The following is a 7,186-nucleotide window of genomic DNA, read 5'->3' on the forward strand; positions in this document are numbered from 1 at the left end:
AAAAAAAAAAAACCCCACGCTTTCCCCCTTCTGTTTCCATTGTAAGGCAGGGTTCCGTGCGCTCTCGTACATGCCTGTGATATTTTTGATTTTATTCTTAGCGATCTCTGCCTTCATTTAAATGCAAGGATAGGAGCGGGGAGAAATAAATCACCCGTAAATAGCTTCACTAATTATCAGAAAGAGTGAGGAGTGAGTTGTGAAAAATCAGACGGAGGGTAAGGAGAGTTCATCTCCCAGAGACAGCCGAGAGTTCTCCGTGCAAAAGCACTTAACGACGGCGRTATTACCCTTTAATTGCCCTGAATAAGTCAGGCTGTGCCATTGATTCGATTCAATGAGTAAATCTAGGTGCGCAGCGTTTTGTATTTTGATTAAAAACACGGTAAAAGCACGTGGGCTGTGGTGTTTGGCTGTCTCTGCCAAATTAAATCCCCCTTCGGCTGCCCCACTCTRCAGACATCGGTGTGGCAGCCCCTTAATTGTTCGTTTTTCATGTTAAAGGATATTTTATGTGAACCGAAGTTCCCTCCCTTCACCAAGCAGCTCCTGCTCCCCTCGATCAGCCCGGTTTGGGGTCAGCAGTGGGATCTGGGGCTATTCTGGTGAGCTCTGAGGCTCCCTGGGAATGGCAGAGACCCCGGAGGTGACGGGACGGAGATGTGCAGGGAGGAGGGTGCTGGAGCAGACAGGGCTGTTTTGGGAATTTCCTGGGGATGGAGATGTCATGGGAGGAGGGTGCTGGAGCAGGCAGGGCTGTTTTGGCCATTTTCTGGGGATGGGATGGGGCTGGAGCAGAGCTGCTGCTGGTCCTGCAGCAACAGGAAGCTCCACCACGGGACTCCCACCCTGATTTGGGCTGGAAGAGACCCTAAAGATCGCTCTGTTCCAACCCTTAAAGCTCATCCAGTTCCAGCTCCACCACGGCAGGGTCACCTCCCACCATCCCAGGCCRTTCCMACCCGGCCTTGGACACTTCCAGGGATGAAGAAACTCCCTTGGAGCAGCCAGCTCTGCCTCCCTGCACATCCTGGGAATGTGGGCGTTCCTGGGAATGCCAGGGCTGCAAGAATGTGATGGAAGGTGATAGCAAAGCCTCCCTGGTCCCTGTAGTGCTGAGCAGGCAGCGTTCAGCCCCTTCCAAGCGATTGTTTCACAGCATCTGTGGACACATCAATAACCAGGCACAGGCACCACCTTGGTCACTCAGGGAGGCAGAGCCTGAGCAGCTCTGAGAGCCCGGGGGACAGAGGGAGGATGGATCCTGCCCTTGCTGTGCTGTTGGATAAGTGCCCAGTGCTGTGCTGAGAACAGCTCTCTCTGCAGCTCAGGGTTCTCATCCCCCAGGCAGGCGTTACAGCAGCGAAATGTTGGGAGTGGGACATAAAAATGGATTTGATCTCTTGGCTCTTCCTGCTCAATGAGCGAGCCTGGAGCTCTGTGGAGCTCTGGATGGAGGGTGGACAGAGCTGCTGTGGCTTTCCCTGGGGAGAGGAAGTTTGTTTTCCTGGCAGCAAAACCCAGGATTGAGTCTTTAATCCATCTCCTGTGGCAGAGCCAGTGCTGTGCTCTGGGATGGAGTTCAGGCAAACTGGGAAAGGTGCTGCAGGTCCATGAAGGCTCAGCTTTTCCACCAGAAGTTTGTCACCCTTTCTGGTGTTTGTTACTGGAGTCTGGTTTGTCCTGGATCCTCGAGGGCGAGGCASAGCAAACAGAGCAAAAACCTGCCCTGCCCTGAGCAGAAGGGAATCCAGCAGATGCTCAGGGAAGGGCGAGGTTAATCACTCCTATTTCAACACATTTCATTTCAAAGGGCTTTGATCATGGCGTGGAATCGCAGATCCAGCGCCAAGTTTGGGTTTCACACAGATAAATAAACGATAAACGATCATTTGGCAGCGCTGAACCTGCTGCACTCCCCTCGCGTGTTTGTGTGCTTTTCCCTTCTCCCATCTGTTCCTTCCCCAGCTCCTCCTCCCCACGGGCTCCCCAGCCCTCCCTGCCTGGCTGACAGCATTCCCAGYCTCACAGAAACGKGGAATATCCTGAGMTGAAGGGAYYCACTGGCTCCTCCCCGAATGGGATCCTTTTGCTGTGAGCAGAGACATTTGGGTGATGAGAGGAGAACTGAAGAACAGCCCCTAAAGACAAAAACCTGGGATTGCTCTGGCAGCTGTGCCAGGCAYTTCCCCACCTCTCCTTTTCCTCTGTTTCCAGACAAATGGTGCTGCAGGCAGCACCAGGAATCGGCTTTATTTCACCCCTCCCATTGTCACTGGCTGTTTTTTACCTCGAGTGTTGGGAAGGAAGCACTGAGAATGGATTTCCTTGTTCCTTCCGAGCCCATCCCGGGATGCAGGGCAGGAGAACAGAGCAAGGAAAGAGCTGGAAGCAAAGATAGAGAGCACTGGAAAGACAAAACAGGGAATGAACAAGTGGGGTGGGTTGACAGGTATTACAGCCGACCTCAAAACCCCAACTGGGCTGCTCAGAGCTTTCCCTGCCTTTCTACTACCATTTTTCCAGCCTGTTTTGATGCCTTTGGATTTCAGTTTCTCTATTTCCATGTCTCTGTACCCCTGGAATTCTTCAGTGTTTAACTCCAGACTCCACAGACAGTGCTGAGCTCCTGCTCTCCCATTTTTACACAAAACAATTCCTCTGCAGCCCCAAACTCAAGGACATCTCCCTGTGCCAGGCCCCAAGAGATGGAAACAACAGAGAATTGGGGGAGCCAAGTTGGAGTTTTTGACTGCATTGGCTGCAGCKGCAATTGGAGGATTCAGCAAATCCCGATGTGCAAATGGACAAAAGTGAGAAAGGGTGAAAAAGCCGTGAGCCATTGTCCATTGTGGGTGCAGCCCCTGGCTGGGCTGGGACTGCCCTGAATGGCCCTGAAGGCCCTGCAATAACAGAACTGCTTTGGATTCTCTCAGTTCTGGCCACACTCTGCTTTGGGTTATCCAGATTTAGGGATCAGTTTCTCCTCAGTCCCGTTTGTCTCTCTGCTGCTTTTCCCTTCAGCAGGGGGTTTGTGGTGAGGTTGGTTGGTGCCCATCCCTCTCCTGTGAGTCACTGATCAACTGACACAGACATTCCTGACGGTGTTTGCTATTTGGAGAGAGGCTCAGCTTGTCACGTGTTGGATCTGGATCCTGTTCCCCAGGAAGGATTTGTGCAGACCTGCACCCTGTTAACAAATCCCAGGGGTTTTAGGGCTATAAATGTGATCACCTKTGAAAAATGCTATGACATCGTGGYGTTTGGCAGTTTATGGGGTGACTTYTTGTCATAAAAGACACTTYTGAGGTGGCACCAAATACTGAGGTAAAGCACATTTAAAGTGCTTGTATCTGTGAATGCTGCAARCAAAATTATTGGGAAAATGACTGGGAACAGGGACCAAAAAACATCATTGATGATAAATAAAAKGCACCAATTTCAGGTAGCATTAATGCAGTTTTTGCCAGTTTTTGCAAAACTTCCCTGGGCAGAGGTGTGAGCTGAGCGTTCCTGATTTTCTTTGCCCTCTGCAGTAGGRATGTCACCAGAGGACAAGGAGAATGTGTTCAGGCCTTTGTTCCCTTTTTCCTCCCCTTCTCCCTCCCACCCAACATCAGATCCTCAGATTGCTGCATTCTTCCCTGACAAGAGAGGAATTTRCATTTCCCTCAGCACCGGCTTTCTGTCGGCGGCCACGTGGCGTTTTCCCTTTCAGCACTTCCCCAAAGAGCTCCCTCGTGGCTGATGAATGCAGAAACTTTGTCACAAACCCCACCACCCTTCCCTTCCCTTCCCTTCCCTTCCCTTCCCTTCCCTTCCCTTCCCTTCCCTTCCCTCCCCTCCCCTCCCCTCCCCTCCTGTTCATCTCCCCGCTGCTGGCCCGGGGTGGGTTGGGCTGGAAGGAGCCCGAGGTGCTGAGTAAGGAATTGCAATCCCTCCGTGGATCCCGGGTTTCCTGCAGCCTCCTTGTGTGTGAGAGCACAGATTTTGGGAATGGAGCCCCTCCTGGCTATAATCACAGCCCAGTTTTGGGGGAGGCTGCGGTTCCCTCCTGGAGAGGTTTGGTTCAGGTGGGATTTTGGTGCTGATGCTCAGCACAGAGGAGGGAGAGCCGAGCTGGGGARGGAGGAGGAGGCAGCTGGAGAAACGCTGCACTGAGTTTGGCCACTTAAAAATGTGATTTGGTCCTGCAGCAGGGCCAGCCTGGAGCCCTGGAACTCGGGAACCATGGAATTGTTGAGAGTGGAGAAGGCCTTTAAGGTCTTTGAGTGTCTCCAGCACTGATCCATGCTCCCCACATGGATTTTAAATCCCTGCAGGGATGGGGACCCTACCCCTGCCCAGGGCAGCTGTGCCAGGGCTGGACAGCCTTTTCAGTGAAGGAATTTTCCTGATATCCATCCTGTCCCATCCTGTCCCCTCTCCTCCTGTCCCTGTTCCCTGGAGCAGAGCCCGATCCCCCCGGCTGTCCCCTCCTGTCAGGGAGTTGTGCAGAGCCACAAGGTCCCCCCTGATCCCCCTTTGCTCCAGGCTGAGCCCCTTTCCCAGCTCCCTCAGCCCCTCCTGGGGCTCCAGACCCTTCCTCAGCCCCATTCCCTTCCCTGGACAGGCTCCAACCCCTCCATGTCCCTCCTGAGGAGCTCAGAACTGGACACAGCCCTTGAGATGTGACCTCAGCAGTGCCCAGCACAGGGGACAAACACCACCCTGGTCCTGCTGGACACCCCAGGGCTGACACTGCCCAGGTGCCATCGGCCTCTTGCCAACCTGGGCACAGCTGGCTCATGTCCAGCTGCTGTCACCAGCACTCCCAGGGCCTTTCCCAGCTTTCCAGCCCCTCTGCCCCAGCCCAGAGCTGCAGGGGTTGGTGTGAGCCAAGGGCAGGAGCCCTGCTGACCCTCAGGTGCCATTGGTGTGACCCAAGGGCAAGAGCCATGCTGACCCTCAGGTGCCCATTGGTGTGACCCCAACAGACCCACCCTTGGCCACTGGGCCCACCCAAATCCCTCTGCAGAGCCTCCTGCCCTCCATCCCAGCCAGCCTGGTGTCACCTGGGACAGTTGAGGGTGCACCCGAGCCCCTCCTCAGGTCATGGACAGAGATATCAGTGGGATCTTCTCCCTGGAGATGAGGACAGTGATGGTGGGAATGGTGGGACAAGTTCTTCTTCTGCTGGGATTTCAGCTGGTGAACACACCAGACCCAACCAGGACACCAGTGGTGGACACTCCTGTGGAATCCTGAGGGGAATCCTCCCTGCCCTGCAGGTTCTGGGCACTGTTTTCTTCCTAAGCTGAAATTACATTTATGTTTGTCTCTTCTCCTTTGTTTGCAGACCAACGATGCTGCAGGAAACACCTGGAACTGGCTTTACTTCATCCCTCTCATCATCATCGGCTCGTTCTTCATGCTCAACTTGGTGCTGGGTGTCTTGTCAGGGTAAGGAAACAGCTTCTTGTCCCCTCCTGGGCATGGAAAGGGAAGATTTGGGGGTTTCAGCACTGAGGGGTGGGGGTTTGGCCAAGAGGGATGGGGGACACATCCCACTGTGTCCCCTCCCCTGTCCTTTCCTTGCAGGGAGGTATTTCTATAATACAGTCCTAGGATGGGGACAGGCTGGGGAAAAACCCTGAATTCAGAGTCCAGACCTAAGAGTTAAGTGAAATCCCTGGAATTTGACTGATTTGGGTCAATGCATCCAACACTCCTTTGTCACCTTGAAACCCATCAGGAACCTGCTGGTGCCACTGAAATGCTGTGGTGGGACGTGGAGATGGTGATGATTCTTTTGGTGTAACTGTGCAGCCCGGGGAGAGGGGAAGATTAAACTCAAGGCAGTTAAAATATCTCAAATTTCAGCACTTTTTTGGTGGTGGTTCTTTGTTTTCTTTGTTTTCTTGTGTTTGGTTTTTGTGTTTGCTGGTTTTGTTTGTTTAATCTCTCACTGCCTGAGCCAAGGTCTGGATTTTGGGGACATGCTGGTCCCTCGATGGGGTCAGCCAGGGATTTGGGGTTTGTCACAGGTGATTTTGGAGTTTGGAGCTTTGCAGGAGTCACGGTGCCAGGTCTGAAGCTGGAACATTCCCAACATCCAGGGAGATGGGATCTGGAATTAACAGACTTGAGGGCTGTAAAGCTCTCAGAATTTGGCACCCCATTTTGCACTGAGTTCCTTCTTAGATCCTGCAGGTGATGGAGATCATAGAGATGGGTTAAAATCTTTTTTTTCTCTGCCTCATGGCAGCAGGGGAAGAAAAGAGTCACTGTTGCTGTGTGGGAGAAGCTCTTCAGTGCTGCACCTTTGCTCTTCCTTCTTCAAGTGACTGGAGAATAAAAAGTGTTTTCCAAAGACTGTATTAATATATTAATGCTAATTTATATTATTTTGTTATTCTGTTCCTCCTCAAAGCACAGGGGCTGTGGGAGGCAGCAGAGCAGTGGTGGCTGAGGCGGGGGCTGTGGGCGAGGCTGGGTCATGCTCTTGCAGAACAGGAATAATCATCATTATCAATAACTGATCAAAGCCTTTTGTAACTCATCAAAACAAATTTATAATTGATCAGTAACTGATCAAAACCATGTATAACTGACCAATAATTGATCAAAACCATTTATAACTGACCGATAACTGATCAAAGCTGTTTATAACTGACCAATAATTGATCAAAACCATCTATAAGTGATCAAAACCATTTATAACTGACCAATAGCTAATCAAAGCTGTTTATAACTGACCAATAATTGATCAAAACCATTTATAGCTGATCAAGAACTGATCAAAGCCACTTATAATTGACCAAAATAATTTATAACTCAAAACCATTTATGACTCATCAAAGCCATTTATAACTGATCAAGAACTGGTAAAAGCATTTTATAACTGACCAATAATTGATCAAAACCATTTATAACTGACCAATAAGTAATCAGAGCCATTTGTAACTGATCACGAACTGTTCAAAGCCATTTATAACTGGTCAAGAACTGGTCAAAACCATTTATAACTGACCAATAACTGATCAAAGCCATTTATAACTCATCAAAACCATTTATAACTGACCAAGAGGACCCAGCACCCCATTTGCTCTGGGGCAGGGATTTTGTGTCCCTTTTGGGGGATTTTCCTCTCTGCTCTTCACTTTATCCTCCCCCAGCTTTCCATTTTCCATCCCTGGTGCTTGAT

Source organism: Malurus melanocephalus, unplaced genomic scaffold, assembly GCF_030028575.1.
Source record: "Malurus melanocephalus ecotype Western Australia unplaced genomic scaffold, MMel_1.1 scaffold_355, whole genome shotgun sequence".
Classification (NCBI taxonomy): domain Eukaryota; kingdom Metazoa; phylum Chordata; class Aves; order Passeriformes; family Maluridae; genus Malurus; species Malurus melanocephalus.